General features: G+C 48.4%; 1 protein-coding gene across 3 annotated transcripts in view; it reads left to right on the plus strand.

Moving 5' to 3' along the window:
* PUDP (pseudouridine 5'-phosphatase) overlaps positions 1-19,139 on the plus strand; it is a 789,960-nt gene that overhangs the window by 327,338 nt on the left and 443,483 nt on the right. The window contains exon 1 of one of the 3 annotated variants that reach the window (XM_029604430.1): positions 3,123-3,310. The exons of the other annotated variants lie outside the window; for them this stretch is intronic. The gene's annotated coding sequence lies outside the window, so the exon portion shown is untranslated. Of the gene's footprint in view, positions 1-3,122; positions 3,311-19,139 lie in introns of those variants that run through there. 3 annotated transcript variants of the gene reach the window in all.

Consider the following 19,139-nt stretch of genomic DNA (forward strand, 5'->3'; position numbering starts at 1 on the left):
ATAAAGAACACTTGTAAAACCTATTGACAATTTAATGGCATATAGTATATTGTATCAATTTTTAAAAGCCCAATTGCACACATAAAATGCATTTACATGTGTAAATCCCAGTTTTAAGCATTAAATCCTTCTGAAAATTACCCCTTCAACTTTCCATCCTACTTATCACTTATTTTCATCAATAAGAATAGTGGTGTAACCACCTGTTTGGGCATTGTCAAATAACTTAATCTCATGCAATCTACATGCAGTATAAATTTATGTGACCTCTCCATAGCACTGTTCCCAGTTTTCCACTTTTAAAAAAAATTTTTTTTTTACATGAGTTTGAATGTCAGATATTATAATCTAAAATAACAAACATTTATACTGTATTTTTTAATGCTATTAATTCTTCTAGGTTCAATTCTGTAGTGCTAGGAGTAACCTAGAATAAAATACTAGTCTATAAACAAGAGCAACCAACCACAGCATACCAGACTCAGTTTGGACTCAATTGGAGGAGTATACACACTGAGACTTGCATTTCAAGGAAAAAGGAACATTCAACCATTTGTAAGACCAATCAGCATAAAAATTACTTAAGATATTACATACAATTGCTAGAAGTATAGCAGATAAACCTAGGAAGAAAAATAGCAGCTAGGAAGGAATGTGATATTATTGGGTCACTGACACTTGTTGGAATCATTCCCATGATGGTACGGTAAATATAGATTTTCACTTGTTATTCAGAAAAGCTTAAATATATAGGAAAAATGAAGAGGTCTGCTTTTTTCTTTTTTTATCAAGCCTGAATTATGTTCCATACTTAGGAAGGAAACTGAATGAGAAATGATGATGAATGAAGGCTTTATGTGTGCAAATTAGGAGGAATAAGAAAAATACGAATGTCTGTCATGTGTTACAAATCACCAAATATTATGGAGGAGACTGAGCTAAAACTATTTGGTCAGATGGGATGAATGATTATGCTGAGACAAGCAATGAGATAACTGAATAAATAAAACATATAGATTTATCAATATTATTACAAATATTTGCCTCTCTAGTAACATTCCACCAGATTAGGAACAGTTTTGGATTTATTTTTTTCAAAACAGGACAGGAATGCTAAGGAGTCTTAGAAATTTAGACAACGGTGACCACAACATGAGAACAAAAGATGAAAAAGGAAAAGGAGAGAACATATGCAAAACTTGCAGGCTGAAGTAAGCTGGCATATTTAAAATAAATATTTTAAAGATTTCACAAATCTGACATGGGCAACAAATATAAAAACATTAAGGTCGATCAACAACTCTAGAAAACTGTCCATAAAAAGACTATATTTAAAAAAGAGATAGATGAACCCTTACCAAATTCAGATAACTTTATTGGCATGACAATTTTACATGTGTTATCAAAGTAGTACACAAAGGGGCAGATTTTAAAAGCCCTAAGTGCATAAATCCAGATGGATTTACATGCATAGGGTGGTTATGCGTGCTGGGCCTATTTTCAAAAGGCCCGGCGGCGAGCATAAAGCCCCGGGACGCATCCAAGTCCCGGGCTTGAAAAAATGGGCAGGGGCGTGGCCAGAGGCCTCTGCAAGGCTGCTGGGCCGGGAGACTGTGCGCTGGCAGTTGGCTGGTGCTCGCAAGTTACACCTGCCTCTGGAGGCGTAACTTGTCAGATAAAGGTACAGGGGGGGTTTCGGGCTGGGGGGGCAGGACAGGTAGGGGAAGGAAGGGGAAGGTGGGGGGGGGGGGAACGGGAAAAGCCAGCTGATCTCCCCGAGAGCTCGACGCGTGCAAGGCTCACTAGTGTGCACCCCCTTGTGTGCACTGACCCCTGATTTTATAACATGTGCGCGGCTGTGCGCGCATGTTTTAAAATCGGGTGTACATTTTAAAATCTGCCCCATAATGATTAACAATAACAGCAAAAAGAACATTTATGAAGAAGCACAAGAGTGTAAGTCAAGTTACGTATAAAACATTGATAAGTGTGATGAAGTACAACCCTATGTGGGGCAGAAAAGGCGGAATAATGTGAAGAAAAGCACAACCAACACTCGAGTTAAACACCAGGGGGTGTTAGAGAGGGCTAGAAGGACTACAACTCCCAAGCTCTTAGAGTCACAGCTTGACCCATGGGTAGGGGAGGAAACAGAGCAGCCAGCTGTATGCCATAATAGTGAATCAGATATACCTGAACCGATGGTAATTGAAGAGGAGGGTGTACCTCATTGGTGCAGCTGGCATAAAGAGGCCTGCTCTTCAGAGGAAGAGGGAAGTCTCATGGAGGTGGATTCATTGTCAGAGGAGTCCTCGCAGTCGGCCATGGAAACGGAGTGAGTGACATGGTTGGGGGAAGGGAAGATTTAAAAACACTGAGAGAAATGTTCCCTTGTTTTTGCTTGTTTTCAAGAGTGGGCTCTTACTAGATTTTGGTTTGGGAAGACCGATGACTGCAGCACAACATAGTTGGGGAGAGTTGTGCAATCCCCTAGCAGGGCGGTAGCGGATGGCTAAAAAATCTAAGCATTACTTTTGTGTTCTGAAGAACAGGAGATATTTTGAAAACCCAGCGGTTGGACTGGGGGGAGTAGCAAAAGGACTTTTCTGGAGCAATACAGACTGTTATATAACTTGTGTGTCTATATTATTTTGGGAGGAGCTTGGCTAGCTTTATTTCCTAGCCCAGCTCAAGGAGGGGCCCTAGCCAGGCTAGGGGAGCAGATGCCCATTTTGAAGCCTGGGAATGTAAAAGGGCTGCAGGTCGGTGCAAAAGGAGCCCAGAGGCCAGGGGCAGAAGCGGCCTGGATCTGCAGGTGGACTGGTACAGTGGCAGCATGGATCGTTCACAAATGGTGGCAGCAGTGGGATCCTAGAAGTTCACCCAGCCGAGGAGAAGTGACGAGAAGATTGTATGCAAAGTCAGTTACAAACCTTCATAAGGTAATAGTGAAGCGGGAGAGCACAGGAGGACCACAGAAGGGAGAAGAGTGTATAACGCCGGTGCAGTGTGAGGGAGAGAAAATATAACCTGAAAAAAAAACAAACCCAAAAAATCATAGGAGAGGGTCTGGTGTCAAAAGGCCACACTTGGGTCTTTTTTTTTTTTTTCCCCAGGATGGCATCAGACGAGGTGCTTAAGTGGATGGCGACCCAAATGCAGAAGCAGCATGAGGGGATGCAACAATTAATATGCCAGCTCAAGGAACATCATCATCATCAGCAGCAGCAGCGTCCTTTGTTGCAGTTACTAGAGGAACAACAAAAAGCGGCCCAACTCTGGATGGGGACACAAGCTGCTGGATCTGCAGGTACTAGCACACCAGTTATGGCTGCTGGGGGTCTCTCCAGGTTAGACTCTGCATCCCATATTCAGCTGGAAAAGATGGGGGCAGGAGATGACCCTGAAGCTTTTTTGATAACATTTGAAAGGGTGGCCAGTGTGTCGGGCTGGCACCGAGACCAATGGGCTGCGAGGTTGGCCCCGTGCTTGACTGGAGAGGCACAAGCAGCCTATAGAACCTTGTCACCAGACCAAGCATTGAACTATGCGTTCGTGAAGGTTGCAATTTTGGATCGCTTGGGGCTGTCCTAAGACTCTTATCGAAGGCGATTCAGAGAGACTTGTTTTGCACTAAATGATTGACCCGTGCCTTTGCTCAACGCCTTAAGGACTTAGCATATCATTGGCTAGAGCCTGAGGGCAAAACCATAGTTAAAGTCATGGAAATGATAATACTAGAGAGATACATAGATGCCCTTCCCCCACCTATGAGGAGTTGGGTGGTAAGGCAAGTCGCTAGTGGACTCGAAAGAGCTATACTTATCACGGAGAGGTATTTACAAGCAGAAGCGGCTATGGGGAACTCCCCTACCTCAGCAGAGGTGTGGGAAGCTAAGAAAGCCATTCCCTCCAGGTACAGGAATATGTGGAAGGAGCCACTCCTGAGGGATAAGATCCCAGACTTAGGGAAAGCAGGTCAATTCCTAGCTGGAAAAGGGAAACATTACCTACCAGTGAAACCCCAAAATCTGGGAAGGTGCTACAATTGTGGGAAAATAGGCCACTTCCGTAGTGAGTGGACCCGACCAACGGTGGCCTACACCCAACCCCCAAATGTGGTGGATGAGGCAGTGAACCAGGGTCCCAACCCCTGTTTTTGGTGGGTTCAGGTTAACGGTTATCCAGTACAAACACTGCTAGACATGGGGACCAACCAATTTGATCTCGGTACACACAGCAGAAGCTATAGGTTTGGACACCCAGAATACACATGGGGAGAAAGTAATGGTGCGATACCTGCATGGACATGCTGTCCAGCAACGGGTACAGAACGTTTGGGTGGCATGAGGTATATATAGAGATGTGTTGGAGGTAGTTCTGTTGGAAAGGTTACCAGTACCAAATATTAGGTCGGGAATGGAGTCATCTAATGGAATTAATACAAACTAAGTAGACCTTTGTGGGTACTAGGGTGCAGGGGCAGGCGGACCCACCCAGGGAACAAACTCTAGGAGAGGTTTTTCCTTTTGAGGAGGATGAGGTGGTAGCAGCTCCAGGGGAAGGTCGCAAACCTAGAGCCCAGAGGAAAGGGGAAAAGAGGGGCCAATCTGACCTGGTAGATGGAAGAGTAGAAGAGGACCAGATGGAAGAAATGGCAGGGACACTTCTTACTCATTTCCCAGGATTTGGGGATGAACAAAGGAGGGATCCTATGTTGAAAGTGGCCTGGAAAAGGCCAAAATGTCAGGGCTTGATACCAATAATAAAGGAACTAAAGATTTTCCCTACTTTATGGTACAAAAAGGTCTATTGTCAGGGTGGAGGAAGGTCTGAATAAGCAGGAAACCTGCATACAGTTAGTGGTACCTACGGCCATGCAGAAAGACGTATTGATATTTGCGCATGATCATCATTGGCAGGGCATTTGGGCAGGCACAGTACTTTGGCATGGGTCAAGCGAAGGTTTTTTTGGCCCGGTATATATGAAATGGTTAAGAGGTTTTACAGGTCATGCCCCAGCTGCCAGCTGGTATCGCAGCAGATGCCGCCAAACGTACCTTTTGGTACCACTTCCCATAGTACAAGAGCCAATGAACAGACTAGCAGTCGACATTATTGGGTCCTTAGAAAAGAGCAGATGGGAGCATCAGTATATCATGGTCATCATGGTGTTGCGTCTGTCAGTCGCAGACGGACACAACACCCTTTCATTCTCTTTGGGCAAGATGGCTGCCTCCGGTGCCGAGGGCCGCGGCGTTTCCAAACCAGCATGGGCGTCCCCATCCACCATGCTCACTCCCGTGGCCTCCTAGGGTGCAAGTGCGCACATCTTCTACGCTCAAATACACATCATGGCGGGAACCTTGGGGACAGCCCCAACGCATGACGTCAATACCTCCGAATATATCTAGCCTCTGCCTCCACTACCACCTTGAGTTAGCAAAGACTTCGCTTCACTACTCTGACAGCTCTAAGCTGCATGCTTAGACACTGCTTTCACGCTAAGGGCCTCGCTCCAGTAGAAGCTCTAGACACCTGCTCCTCGGGGGGTCTGTTGCTTCCAACTTCCCTTTGGGATTCCTCACTAACTAAGACAACCGCTCCTCGGGAGCATTTCTCTCTATTCTACTTTCAGGATATTGAACCATTGGGTACTCGCTCCTCAAGAGCCTATCTACCTTATATCCTGCACCACGGACCTTCGGTCCCACCATTCTACCACCAGGAAGATGTCCATTCTGTGAGAACCTCTACGATCCGGTGCTCCAACTCCACCCACCAGCCATGGCATTACCCGCACTGTGAGCTCCCGCCAATTGTGAACATCTGGGTGAGACTATACTTCTGAGCCTGTTAAACATACTGGCACTTCGTGGATCATTGCCTTACCTTCCTGCTATCACCATCTATCTACAGCAGTACAATAAAGACTCTATCCATTCTGTGTCTGCCTATTGCAGTGGTTCCCCACGAGGCTCCACCCCATGGATGGAGTCATCTCCATTGCGACCAAGGGTCCACAATGCCTCAAACACAACACATGGACTATACCACCCAGTTCCCTTGGGCCATTCCCTTAAGATCCACGACTGCTAGGGTAATTTCACAAGAGCTAATAAAGATCTTTTGTCAATTTGGGTTCCTGAGGGAGGTTTTAACAGATAGGGGATCAAATTTTATGTCCAAGGATCTAGCATGATTGTGGAGACAATTTGGCATTACGCATTTACGCACAGCAGCTTATCACCAACAAACCGATGGAATGGTTGAGAAATATAACCAGACTCTCAAGGCTATGCTACGCAACTGCTTGCAGAGAGACTCAGGGGAATGGGATCAACTTGTACCCTTTTTAGTGTTTGCCACAAGAGAAGTACCCTAGGCCTCTACAGGGTTCTGTCCCTTCGAGCTGGTTTTCGGTCATCAACCACGGGGGCTGTTAGATTTGATCTGCGAACAATGGAGTGGGGTAGAAGTAGCTCAGCAGGATATAGTAAGTTATATGTGGGGTCTGAGATAGCATGCTGAGAAAGCCCTAAGCATGGCCAAGGAAAACCTGAGACAAGTGCAAAACAGACAAAGAACCTATTATGATAAAGGTGCTTGTGACAGAGAGTTTAGGGAAGGGGATCAAGTTTTGGTTCTCGTCCCCACCTCACCCAACCGTTTGGTGGCCAAGTGGAAAGATCCAGGAAAAGTGGTTAAATGTTTAGGACCTTTGAATTATGAAGTCAAAGTGGGTCCCAAACACATGCAGGTTTACCACTTAAACCTCCTCAAGCCAAGGACAGAAAGACAGGGTATGGCAACAGTCGTCCAGGAAGAGGAGGTGGAGCTAGGTCCCTAGCTACAGAAACTGAAACAGGTGGAAGAAGTAATCATAGGTGAAGAGTTAACTCAATACCAAAAGAACCAGGTAGAAAAATTGATTAAACAGGCAAAGGATGTATTTTCCCCACTGCCTGGCTGCACACATTTAGTGACTCATAGTATAGGTGGGCCCAATATCTAATCGGAGCCCAAGGATTACCTGGGCTCGTGGAGGGCAGCCGGGCGCGTCGCGTGACGTCATCGGGATGCGCTGCAAGAGCGCGGCGCATCCCGATGACGTCAGGAGCAGGGTACAGCCCCAGGGGGGGCATTCCAGGGCAGCATCAGCAAGGAGGGGCGGCGCCGACGGCAAACGCCGCCTCTTCAGGGCATTCCGGTGGCCGGCGTCATCGGGGCCGATGACGCCGGAGCCTGGAGCACCGCCCCTTTCGGGGCGTTCCTGCGGCCGGCATCATCGGGGAAGCCGGTGCGGGCTGATGACGTCAGCCGGGGTTTAAAGGGCCGGAGCCTCATGGCAACTGGCCCTTTTTCACAAGAGAGCCATTTTGGACGCCATTTTAGGGAAAACAATGTGGCCTCCCGGGCCAATCGCCACGCGGCAGGCAACAAAAAAAAAATTAATAATAAAAGCTATCGGTGGCCCAAGCCACACAAAACTGCAATTAAAAAAAAAAAAAAAAGACTGGGCTCCAGCCACAGCAGCAGGACCAGGACACAGCACCAACACAGTCAGCAGGAGCAGGACCCAGCACCAGGCACAGCCAGAAGGAGCAGGACCCAGCCCAGGACCACACAGTCCTTGCACTGGCCCCCGGACACCCAGAGCAAGCGAAGGACCGCACAGCCAGCCCCTGGGCTTACAGGACACCCCGCTGCTGGCACCAGAAACTGTGAGTAACCTCATCCCGACGCATGATGGGAAAGGGTTCAAAACCTCGAGCTGGGGACCATCCGACAATAAGTTCAGGGGGAGCCCCCTCCAGGGCAAAGCGGGGGACGGGGAACACGCAAACCCAAGTGCCGGCTCCACCCCCTCCGACTACGGGTCCGAAGAGCGCCCCCCGCCAACACCAGCCACACACCAGCCAGTGGACAGGGATCCAGCTCCGGCAGCTGACACCAGCCTAGACACCTGCAGGGGACCCCCATACAGGACAGATGGGGGAACAGGGCGGACCGGACCCTCAACGAGAGAGCTGGGTGATACCACAAGACCCTCCCCAGGGCTCATCGCAAGTTCACGGTCCCCACCTCACGACCTCACCGACGCTCGAGCAGCCAACCGGCATGACCCCAGCTTACCCGGGGTTCCCCCTACCATGGGGCATCCCCCTTGGATGCAAGCTGCCACCTGCATCCCAGGCATAAGACCACCCGGACATATCCCAGGCCACCACGCCCACCCGCAATGGATCCCGCCAGCCTACCCGGGATCATTCCCATACCAGATGTACCCGTGGGGGTACTAGTCTGGGCAACCAGAGGATCGCCCCACCCTGTCAGGGCTAACCATCCCACCAGAGAATCCCACCCCCAAAGATGCACGGGACCCACAGAATGGCACGGGTAGCATCAAAATGACCCATGCTGACACACCACAGCAAATCATGCAGGAATCACCACCAAACCATGAACAGGGCACACATCCCAAGAACGGGACAGCAGAGACGACAGCATGGGAAGATCATTCCCAAGATGACGAAGGGGCAAATGCAACGCAGGATACAAGCAGAGGTGAGTTACCTGCACAATTCGCCCCACCCCCACAGCCAATTCTGGGACCCATAACTGCGCAAGCGATTAAAAAGAAAGGAAAAACAAAGCGTAGGAGGAGGTACAGCTCCAGTGAAAGCAGCTCCTCTATGGATACGGACAGCGCAGATGACAATAATCAGAATCAGCCGGCGACACTACAAGGAGTGGAGTCAACAGTTGCTGCGGCACAGGGCATTCCATTATGGGAAAGCGTGCCAAGAAAGTTGCGAAAGAGGATATAGCAGAGAAAATACATAGACATTTTCCGGGAGGAGAGGTCCATGAGACAGGAAGAGAGCTAAGACCAGCGACCCACTGCCGGACAACAACGAGAAAATTGCACGCAATATCGTGAATTGGACACGCGCATATTTCCGCATGATGAGCGTCATCACAAAGGACGATCCTGGGCAGTGTGGACCCATGCTAACCTATGGGGACACTATCCTAGAAGCGTACCGGGCGTACGAGGGATGGGCCTGGTTGAAATACGATGAGTGTTTCCGCGATCGAATGGAGGAGAATGCGCAGCTATCCTGGGGAATGCCCAATGTGAACCTCTGGCTTAAACAAATGACCACAACTAAAAAAAAGTGGTTCAACTGGTCAATATCAATTTTTAGCACAATCATATAGCCAAACTCAAGATTGCATATGTAGGCCCCTTACTCTAAGGGTCTGTGATTAACCACAGACTCTAGTGTGGTATAGGTTCACCTTGCTTTTAATTACAACTTTTATATATATATTTTTAAGATTTTTTTGTCCATTTAATAAAATTTTTGTCCCCAACGTGCTGCTGAAAATCCAAATTTTTAACTCCAACTTTGGCTCACAGTTTGCTATATTTCAAGAATTCAGATACAAGAAGAACTTAAATACTCAACCATTAGGAGTTCCAATCCCGACACGATCGTGTTTCGGACAAAGTCTTGCCTCAGGGGATTCACTTCTGTATCGACATAGCAACCATCCAAGACCAAATGACCAACAGAGCCAGCGACGCCGGTGGACAGAGTCGAACAGCTGCGAGGCCATCAACGTCTGGACTAGGCTACCCAGGAACCGAAGGTGCATCTAACAGCGCGTGTTGGAGATACAAGGCTTCATGCAATTTCAAAGAGTGTAAATTCAAGCACATATGCCTGATTTGTTCCGCACTGCACCCGGCGAATAAGTGCACAAAAAAGTCGGGGACTGGGAGTTCTCCTATGGAAAAATGAAGCCCAGCACTACCAAAAAGCCGTCTCGCCAATAAGATTAGAACGAATGATGCATTGGCTCGACAAATACCTGAGGAGAGAGGAAGCAAAAGAGGTTTCATCAGGTTTCCAGGAAGGGTTCAGGATCCCTTATCAAGGCAACATTGACGTTCACACAGCAGGCAATGTGCCATCCACAACGCGGCACCCTAACATCGTCCGAAGCAAACTGGACAAGGAGATCGAGTTGGGCAGAATTGCCGGCCCTTTCCAGATGCCTCCCTTCCAGAAGATGATGATTTCCCTGCTGGCAGTTGTACCAAAGAAGGAACCGGGCAAATACAGACTCATTCAAAACCTGTCCTTCCCAATAGGAGCATCCGTAAATGACCACATACCACGAGAGGCATGTGCGGTGCAGTATGCATCATTTGACAGTGCCATATCCTTGTTAAGGAGGTGTGGGAGGTCAGCAGCGTTGGCAAAAACAGACATAGAATCGGCGTTTCGCCTGTTGCCCATGCACCAGTCAGCTTCCCACTACTGGGTTTCAAGTTCTAAGGACAATTCTACTTCGACAAGTGCATGCCCATGGGGTGCTCAGTTTCATGCACCTACTTTGAGGTGCTCAACACATTTCTCCATTGGGTGATGGAGGATAAAGCAGGATTGGACAACATCATACATTACCTCGATGACTTTTTGTTCGTTGGCCTGGAAGGGACAGGTGCAGCGACTCACCTACTGAGGACTTTTCAAGGAGTGGCGAAGGATTTCGGCATCCCTATAGCGATGGACAAGACGGAAGGGCCAGGGATGAACATGTGTTTTTTGGGTATTAAACTGGATTCAGAAAAAATTATATCCAGGTTTCCAGAGGACAAGATACAGAATCTGCGGAACCTCATCGAAACCGCAATGCGGGCAAAAAAGTTAACTCTGCGGGAGGTACAGTCGATAGTGGGCGCCTTTAACTTTGTTTGTAGGGTGATCCCAATGGGCAGAGTTTTCTTGAGAAGACTAGTGGCCGTGACCACATCTGTACAGAAACCACATCACTTAATAAGGATAACAAAGGCAATAAAAGATGACCTAGCTATAAGGAAAAGTTTCTTGAAGGACTTCAATGAAATATCCATATGGCAAGAGCCGCCGATGTCGAATCGTGATCTGGACATACAATTGGATGCCTCGGGGGGGGGGGGGGGGGGGGATTCGGAGTGTATTGCCAAGGTGCATGGGTGGCTGCCCAATGGTCGACAGCAAGGGTGCAAGAAGGTACAACATGCAATATAACATTCCTGGAGCTATTCCCAATTTGGGTTGCATTGGTCATATGGGGATCCCGATTACAAAACAAACAACATAATTTTCTGGATCGACAATCAAGCTGTAGTATACGTCATCAACAGGCAGACAGCAAAATGCCCAAAGGTTGCGAACCTATTGAGACAAATAATACTGAGCAGCTTGCGCTTAAACACTACCATTCGAGCGTGGCATGTACCTGGAATTAGCAATGGCATTGTGGATGCATTATCACGTGCAAAATGGTTTCTCTTTTGCAAGCAGGTACCCAATGCAGAGGAGGAGGGGACTCCGGTACCGGAACACTTATGGGCAATTGGACTGCAATCACCCTAGATCTGCTACGGAGATCGGTGGTGCCCGCTACATGGGGTGCATATTCCAGAGGATACAGGAAAGTGCGAGCCTTCCTTAATCAGCACGGTTGGGCAAACGGTCCGGTGCCAGAAGACTTAGTAGTGGACTACATCGCTTGGGCCAAAGAGTCCAGACTGTCAAGGGGCATTGTGGTAAAGCAGCTGGCAGGACTGGCCTTCTTCACAAATGCTCAAGGATGGGGCAATCCCACCAAGGGATTTCTTGTTAAAAAAACTAATGAAGGGTTGCGGAAGACAGTTAGGGCACAAAGACGGGAGACACCCAATTACACACGAGTTATTAGCTCAGATATGGTATGCGCTAGGGGAGGTTTGTGACTCACAATTGGAAACTCAGTTATTTCAGCTGGCATTTTCGCTGACGTTTTTTGGGGCCCTGCGCGTAGGCGAACTAGTGGCAGCATCTAAGGAAGATACGGGCGATACAGGGATGCTACTGTGGAATGTACAGATATTGGGAAACACACTCAGAATATTGATACCTTGGTCCAAGACAGACCAATCAGGAAAAGGGGCTGTGGTAACATTAACCAGGTTAGACAACCAAGTCACCTGTCCGCTGGTTAATTTAGAAGCATTTTTGGCAGTCCGCCCCAAAAAGGGGAACCATCTGTTAGTACGTAACAATGGGGTCCCTTTGACAAGGTATCAATTTTCGGCGGTATTTAAGCGTGCGTTAACCAAGGTGGGGCGGAACGCAGCGAACTTTGGGACCCACTCCTTTCAGATAGGAGCAGCTAGGGTCCCACTCCTTTCAGATAGGAGCACTCCTTTCAGATAGGAGCAGCTAGGGTCTCCGTACCCAAACCTGCCTGCGTGGCGCAGGCAGGTTTGGGTACGGAGACCATCCAGCAAATAGGAAGGTTGCGTTCATTAGCGGTTAACGCATACGTGAGACTGGACAGAGTTAGCTCACAGGGTATGGATAACTAACAGGAATTGTTCTTAATTGCAGAATCATCCACTAAGCCGAAAAAGGTTTGGATCATGGGGCATTCCTTCGTGCATTGGGCAGCGCAGTGGGCGCAACAGCGCAAGCACAGCGTGTATCTTGGTTTGGCCCCACGGGGAGTACAGGTTACATGGATGGGAAAGCGAGGGATGCGGTGGCGGCAACTATTGCCTATGTTTCATGTCAGGAGGGAAGAATTGGCAGCCCCAGACATGTTAATAGGCAACGATTTGGGAACATGGACTTGCAGGCAGCTGTTGCAAGAGGCAAAAAGGGGCATGCACGAGTTGCAGACATTGTTCCCAGGTACGGTATTATGTTGGTCAGACATTATTCCCCGGATAAAATTCATGAAAACCAAGTTATGGGGAAGGTGTCGCAAGAAGCTCAATAGGCAGTTGGGGGCCTGGTTGGGGCACCTATGGGGTTAGGTACGCCATCAGTGGGCGGATGAGCAGTGCGAGGGCTTCTATCGGGATGATAAAATACACCTTTCGGACATCGGGTACGATTTGTTTATTAATGACATAATCAAAGCAATACAGGCACAGATAGAGAAGGACCGGGGCCGTAGCTAAAACTCTGTTTCTGGTTGGGGGGGTTCCGAGCAAGTGTAGACACTGCTCGGTGCTGGTGGCGGGTACCCGGGCCAATAGGACTTAGGGTAAAGGGATCAGCCATGGGCTGACAAGCAGATTGCCGGAAGAAAAGGGGGACCATGCCCGGAGACAGGGCCCCCCTGCTTACTACGCGGCGGGGGGGCCGGTGAATGGAAGTCGCCTTGCTTGGAGCGCGGCAGGCGGCACGGGGTGGGCGTGGTCCCGTGAGAACGCATGGCGATAGATATATATATATATATATATATATATGTATTGGCCCGGGGTGGTGGGTTGTTATGGTTACATTGTGTGCTGTTATATATATGGTTAAATAAAAGCTGCGGCTAGTTTTACCCAAGATACGTTTTAGAGTGGTCATTCAAGCAAAGCAGGTGGGCGAGTGCCCGGGGACAAAAGGTAGTCACAGGTCCCAGAGTCAATATTTATTTATTTATTTATTTATTTAGTGATTTTTATATACCGCAGTACGTAAAAAGATACATCACCGCGGTTTACAATAAACAATAATTAGCAACAGGCTTTACAGATAACAGGTATGAATCTAATGATATCTAATCGCAGCCCACAGATTACCTGGGCTCGTGGAGGGCAGCTGAGCATGTCTCGTGACATCATTGGGACGCGCCGCAAGAGCACGGCACGTCCCGATGATGTCAGGAGCAGGGTACAGCCCCAGTGGGGGCATTCCGGGGCAGCATCAGCAAGGAGGGGCGGCACCAACGGCAAATGCCGCCCCTTCAGGGCGTTCCGGTGGCCGGTGTCATCGGCCCCGATGACGCTGGAGCATGGAGCACCGCCCCTTTCGGGACGTTCCTGCGGCTGGCATCCTCAGGGACGCCGGCCGGGGTTTAAAGGGCCGGAGCCTCGTGGCAACCGGCCCTTTTTCGCAAGAGAGCCGTTTTCCTACCCTCCCACCCTGTACAAGTTGTTTTGTGTCATAAGGAGAGAAGATAGGGATAGTAGTTGAACAACGCAATGTCGCAGCTGGGCGCGGGTACCCGGGCCAATAGGACTTAGGGTAAAGGGATCAGCCGCGGGCTATCAAGAAGATTGCCGGAAGAGAAGGGGGACCACGCCCGGAGACAGGGCCTCCTGCTTACTAAGCGGCGCGGGGCCGGTGAATGGAAGTCGCCTTGCTTGGAGCACTGCAGGTGGCGCGGGGTGGGCGTGGTCCCGGGAGAATGCATGGCGATAGATATATATGTATTGGCCCAGGGTGGTGGGTTGTTATGGTTACATTGTGTGCTGTTATATATATATATATATATATGGTTAAATAAAATCTGCGGCCAGTTCTACCCAAGATATGTTTTAGAGTGGTCATTCAAGCAAAGCAGGTGGGTGAGCGCCCGGGGACAAAAGGTAAAGTTACAGGTCCCAGAGTCAAATCACAGGTCCCAGAGTCAAGGTGGTCTGAAGGAGGCCCTATTGCCTACCTGAGGCAATGCAGATTGAGGTGTGTAGACAGGTAGAGGAGATGTTGCAGTTGGGACTAATAGAGGAATCTAGCAGTGCATGGTGCAGTCCTATTGTGCTGGTACCAAAATCAAATGGCACAATCTGTTTTTGCATAGATTTTAGTATGATCAACGCAATTTCAAGCTTTGATGCATACCCAATGCCCCGAGTAGATGAACTGGTAGAAAAACTAGGGAACATACAATACCTTACCACCCTAGATTTGACCAAAGGTTACTGGCAGATTCCCTTAGAGAAAGGTTCAAGGGAAAAGACTGCATTTGCCACTCCCCTAGGATTATACCAATTTGTGCGTATGCCATTTTGCCTGCAGGGGGCCGGTACCAGTTGTCAACGCCTTTTATACATTGTCCTACGTCCACAAGTAGCATACACAGCAGCCTACATGGATGATGTTATCATCTATTCATCCGAATGGGAATCGAATCTCACACGGGTTAAAGCAGTGGTAAGGTCTTTAAGGGAGGCCGGGCTAATGGCTAATCCAGCTAAATGTAGGGTAGCCCAGCGGGAGGTCAAATATTTAGGGAATATGGTGGGAAAAGGAGTAGTCTGCCCCCTTATGGACAAGGTGCAGTGCACCTTGTCCATAAGGTTTACCAACAGCCAGAAACACAGTCACAACTAAGGGCCTTCCTGGGGCTAGTGGGCTTCTATAGGAGGTTTATTCCACATTTTGCCCAATTAGCTAGTCCTCTGAACGACCTATTAAGAAAGGGCTCCCCAAGCAAGTTAAAGTGGAGTGAAAATATGACACGGGGGTTTGAGCAGCTCAAGCTTTGCAGAGACCCGGTACTGAAAGCTGTTGATTTCAACCTACCATTCTTGTTACAGACCAATGCCTCAGGAAGATAGTTAGGGGCTGTTCTATCTCAGACAGGCCAAGGGGAAGAGCATCCTGTGTTATATCTCAGTAGAAAGCTTCACCCTCATGAAGAAAAATACGCTACCATCGAGAGAGTGTTTAGCTCTCAAGTGGGCCATGGAAGCCTTAAAATATTATCTTTGTGGTAGGCGTTTCATCCTAGTTACAGACCATGCCCCCCTTAAATGGTTAAATATAATGAAAGACTCGAATGCCAGGCTGATTCGATGGTAATTCGCGCTACAAGCGTATAACTTTGAGGTGAGGCACAGGGCCGGCAAAGAACATGTTAACACGGATTTTCTATCTAGGTTGGAAGAAGGATCTGGAACCCCTTGCTCAGGGAGTTCCAGGATTTTTAGAAGGGGGTGTGTGTGTGTGATGAAGCACAACCGTATGTGGGGCAGAAAAGACAGAATAATGTGAAGAAAACCACAACCAACACTCGAGTTAGACACCAGGGGAAGCTAGAGAGGGCTAGAAGGACTACAACTCCCACGCTCTTAGAGGCACAGCTTGAACCATGGGTAGGGGAGGAAACAGAGCAGCCAGCTGTATGCCATAATAGTGAATCATATACGCCTGAACCGATGGTAATTGAAGAGGAGGGTGTACCTCAATGGTGGAGCTGGCGTAAAGAGGCCTGCTCTTCAGAGGAAGAGGGAAGTCTCATGGAGGTGGATTCATTGTCAGAGGAGTCCTTGCAGTCAGACATGGAAATGGAGTGAGTGACATGGTTGGGGGAAGGGAAGATTTAAAAAACACTGAGAGAAATGTTCCCTTGTTTTTGCTTGTTTCAAGAGTGGGCTCTTACTAGATTTTGGTTTGGGAAGACCGCCGACTGCAGCACAACATAGGGGAGTTGGGGAGAGTTGTGCTATCCCCTAGCAGGGTGGCAGCAGCTGGCTAAAAAGCCTAAGCATTACTTTTGTGTTCTGAAGAACAGGAGATATTTTGAAAACCCAGCGGTTGGACTGGGGGGAGTAGCAAAAGGACTTTTCTGAAGCAATACAGAATGTTATATAACTTGTGTTTCTGTTATTTTGGGGGTAGCTTGGCTAGCTTTATTTCCTAGCCCAGCTCAAGGAGGGGCCCTAGCCAGGCTAGGGCAGCGGAGGCCCATTTTGAAGCCTGACATTAACAGGGCTGCAGAAGGAGCCCAAGAGGAGAGAAGTGCAAGGTATAGGGCCTGGAGGCCTAGGTTGGGGTGCAGCAGTGTTTCAGCAGCCCCGACGTGGGTACTTCTGGGTCCCGCCCACTTGTGATCTCATAGGGGCGACGTCCCAGAGACTTCCTTAAATTTGGAGTTCTTGCGGTTCTAATTTGAGCCCGAGAGAAGTGCAAGGAGTGGGCCTGGAGGCCAAGTTTGGGGTGCAGAGGCATTTCAGCGGCCCCGACATGGGTATTTCTGGGTCCCGCCTACCTGTGATCTCATCGGGGCGACGTCCCAGAGACTTCCTTAAATTTGGAGTTCTTGCAGTTCTAATTTGAGCCCAAGAGGAGAGAAGTGCAAGGAGAGGGCCTGGAGGCCTAGTTTGGGGTGCAGTGGCGTTTCAATGGTCCCGACGTGGGTACTTCTGGGTCCCGCCCACCTGTGATCTCATTGGGGCGATGTCCCAGAGACTTCCTTAAATTTGGAGTTCTTGCGGCGCGTGCCGCCGCCGGCGTATTGCCGAAGCCACGCGCGTGGCTTTGTTTTAAGTCTTGCACCAACTCTGATGGACTTTGGGGAAAAATAATAAGGTACACTTCTCTATTTCTTCTTTTAAATATAAGGATATCAGTGAGATAACTCTCATCCGGGCCTCCATCATTAAGAGGAGTCCAAAATTCTGACCAACCAAGCACAGTAGTATCAAAAGTGAAATTATCTGGTATGCCACATTCTGCATGTAAAAGGAGGGCTAGGGAGCGCCAGTCCTCGGAGGCATCTGAACCAACCCTTAAAGTGGGCCCAATGGATGCACATGTGCGTCGGGGGATAGGAAAGGGGATGGAGAGTCCTGTGGGCATCGAGAGGGGAGAAGAAGAGCCCTCAAGTGCTCCTGAACATTTGACATCACTCTCCCCAAGAGAAAGAACTCCACCGGTAAACCCTGCTGTGAGGTACATGCAGAACCCTGGGGACGAGAGCCTGACCGAAGGGGTCAGCTGTGAGGAGCCTCTTTCGAGGTAGAATGTTCAGCAAGGAGAACCAACAGCTGAGAAAGACACTCAGGGAACCGATCAAATTCCCATTAGAACACTAGATAAGAGTCCTGGTGAGGTGTGAGAAGGTATTGTGACTCCCCAGTTAAAATCCTTGATTAGACCACAAGTATTCTCGATGGAATATATATGGGACGCAATTAATGAAGTAAATAAAAATATGGGAATTCAATTGTTTGTTATGGTTAAAACTGTAAATGAAGTTAAAAAGAGTGTTGAAATGTTAGAATTAGACAATAGAGGTATGAAGAGAGAGCGGTGTTAAGTGGTGTACCGCAAGGATCGGTGTTGGGACCGGTCCTGTTCAATATCTTTGTGAGCGACATTGTGGAAAGGATAGAAGGTAAGATTTGTCTTTTCGCGGATGACACTAAGATCTGCAACAGAGTGGACACGCCAGAAGGAGTGGAGAAAATGAGACGGGATTTAAGGAAACTGGAAGAGTAGTCGAAGATATGGCAGCTGAGATTCAATGCCAAGAAGAGCAAAGTAATGCATATGGGGAATGGAACTCCGAATGAACTGTATTCGATGGGGGGGGGGGGGAAAGGCTGATGTGCACGGAGCAGGAGAGAGACCTAGGGGTTATAGTGTTTTGGCCAAAGGGGCAAGTTTTCTCCTAAGATTTCCATGCAAATGTGTTATAAAGTATGCGGGTAAATCTTATATTTTCTTTATGCCCGAGCAATTGAGACAGTTCCTGGAGGGAGGGACATAACCTATATATATAAGGGGACATATAGTAAGTTGAGGCCTATAGTAGGGATGTCCGTCCGTTTTCCACGAATTTGTAATCCGCAACTTATTTTTTCCTATCTGCTAAATACGTGGGCAGGCGAAGCGCATCGCGACTCCCCACGTATTTAACAGATTTCTATTTTATTCGGCGCGCAGCGAGGCGCACACTTTTCTTCAACGCCATTAGCTGCGAGCTACCCAGGATTACCACAAAATGGCGGCGCCCCTGCGGTAACCATGCCAACCTGTCCGACCCTTTCCTGTGAGTCGCAGTGACTCACAGGAAAGGGTCGGACAGGTCGGCATGGATACCGGAACATAGCATATCCGCGCTGACATTTTCTGAGCAGCACTGAATGCAGCCAATCGCGCTGTCATTCAGTGTTCTCTGTGGATTTTACTGACGAGCCAGCAGTATATAAACAGCAGCACGAGGAGGCACGCAGTTATTTCCAGCAATGCTGTGGGGAGTTCGGTTGATGGGTGGCAGAGGGAGCAGGCAGGCAGAACTTATAGAGAAGAGATAGGCTAGCAAAGGAAAGAAAAATATTCCTTGTCTTGCTGTAGTGCCAGGGAGTCAGCTACAGTCACTACTATTCCTGTTTCTTTCAAGCAGTTTATTTTGGTCAGACTCATTTCTGACTGAGAAGAGAAGCTGACTGTGCTAGGTCAGCTAGCACTGACCACCATTTACCATTTAGGGTGTTGGGCTGGCTTGGAGAGAGATATTATTTTCAATGTCATTCATTTTTCTGGAGTCACAAAAATTCCTACTTTTTTAAATTCCAATTACTTAGTCTC

This window comes from Rhinatrema bivittatum, chromosome 5 (assembly GCF_901001135.1).
Source record: "Rhinatrema bivittatum chromosome 5, aRhiBiv1.1, whole genome shotgun sequence".
Taxonomy (NCBI): Eukaryota; Metazoa; Chordata; class Amphibia; order Gymnophiona; family Rhinatrematidae; genus Rhinatrema; species Rhinatrema bivittatum.